Here is a 1,975-nt window from a genome sequence, read left to right on the forward strand (position 1 = left end):
GCTTGCCAGGGAAGCACTTATGCCACTGAGCCATCTCCCCGGCCCCTGGTAGTTTTGAGATGACATTCTCAATCTTTGTGAAAAGTCAAACTTTTTTTTTTAAGAACAGAATATTTATTGGGGAAAAGAACACTTCTGTTTGAGAGGGACAGATGGAGGGCCCAAGTGGGTGTCCTCCTATTGAACATTACTGATCAAGCCCAACCATACATTTACTTTTTCACGTCAAGGTTTGAGGGAAGCACGTTTCATGCACATAGCACGAACACCCAGTCATCATACTCATGAACCGAAGGCTTTCCAACCTTGTATTTAGAAAGGGAAAGCAGTGACAGTATTTACTGAACTGGAATTACTATTAAAGCTTGAAAAAAGAAAAGCCACTTAACGACAAGCCAATTGTACTTAAATCGGGACTGTCCAACAAAAATTCTGTCAGCCACTCATGAGTTCTGGTGTATGAGATCTATCAAATTATGGTACATGTACGAAAGCCATGAGACATTTCTATTCTGTAATAGATAAGGCAATGACTATTATTCATTAGCCTTTTTGAGGTAAGCTACTAAGCCTGCCCTTTTTCTTTTCTTCTTGATGTCAGCAAAGATAACTTCTGTTCTGGGGATGTACTTGGGATTCTTTACATATGCTGTCGATGTCTCCTCTCCCCAGATGATGCCTTTGTTCTCTTTGGCATCTGTGTAAAAGAATCCAGCAGCCTGACCTGTCTTCTGCCCAAAGAGACCATGGAGATTCGGCCTGGTCTTGTGCTTGCCTCCCTCTTCAACAGTGGAGCACTGGGCATATTTCTGTACAAAAATCTTCTTGCCTTGGACCAGCCAAATAGCTCAGCGGACTAAATCTCCTGCAAGCAGAAGCAGGGGCCAGGGGTTTGAGCCCCAGGCCTGCTATGTTGGCCCCGCCCTGCTGCGACAGCAATTGAGACTGGGCATGGTGGCACATACCTGTTATCCCAGCTCATGGGAGGCTGTAAACAGGTGGATCACTCTGAGTCTTATCAAGTCATGAGATCCTGAACACCTGTAGAACCTTCCCTAAAATAAAAAAATAAAAAAATCTTCTTGCCTTTCTCAACATCACCCATTTTTAAACCTGCTGCGGCTTCCACTCCAGGTGGTCACCACTCTTTCCTTATAACCATAAGGAAGGTTCCTCTTCAGAAGCCTGGTGTCAAGCTTTTTTTTTTTTTTTTTTAATGAGCAGAATATATTTATTGAGGGAAAGAAAGCTCCTGTCCCAGAGATGGACAGGAGGGGGGCCCAAGTTGGTAGTTAACCCTTTTTTGTCTTTTTGACACAAGGTCTCCCTGTGCAGTTCAGGCTGGCCTTGAGCTCACTTTGTAGCCTAAACTGGTCTCGAACTCACAGAGATCCTCCTGCTTCAGCCTCCTGAGGGCTGGGACTATAAGCGTGAGCTACCACGCTCAGCCTTCTATTCTTGATCTTAATCGATGTGCCTTTCATTAAATGCTCACAGAAACCTGTACTCTTCTAAGAGTAGGCCTCGTAGGAGACCTACTGTGTTCCCTGTTGTTACGAATGAGAAACCTGAGGCTTAGATTCAATACCAGCAGCAAAGCCACAAAGTCTGGCTCCAAAGAACTTTTCTTCAAGGGCTCTCACGTGCACCTGGTGAATACTTCATAGTTGCAAAAAGCAAACGGGGTGGGAGGTGCTGGGAATCAAACCCAGGGGGGAGCTCTTCCGCTGTGCTGTGCCTCTGGCCCTGACATGTTTTTCCAGGTACAGGGGATTAAACCCAGAGCTGCAAACCATCCCCTTTTAAACTTTTGAAATAGAATCTCCCTGAGTTGCCCGGGCAGCATGGAAACTTGCCTCAGCTTCCTGGAGAGCGGAGATTACAGACATGCACCACCACACTGAGCTTTAAAAATTTTTAAAGGCTAGTTATGTTTATAAAGTCACATATGAAAGAATAAAAGTATATGTTTTTT

General features: G+C 44.7%; 1 pseudogene; it reads right to left on the reverse strand.

The window, feature by feature from the left end:
• Positions 1-202: 202 nt before the first annotated feature.
• LOC111817809 lies at positions 203-298 on the reverse strand (annotated as a pseudogene).
• Between the last annotated feature and the right edge of the window lie 1,677 nt (positions 299-1,975).

This window comes from Octodon degus, unplaced genomic scaffold (genome assembly GCF_000260255.1).
Source record: "Octodon degus isolate 3935 unplaced genomic scaffold, OctDeg1.0 scaffold00070, whole genome shotgun sequence".
Lineage (NCBI taxonomy): Eukaryota > Metazoa > Chordata > Mammalia > Rodentia > Octodontidae > Octodon > Octodon degus.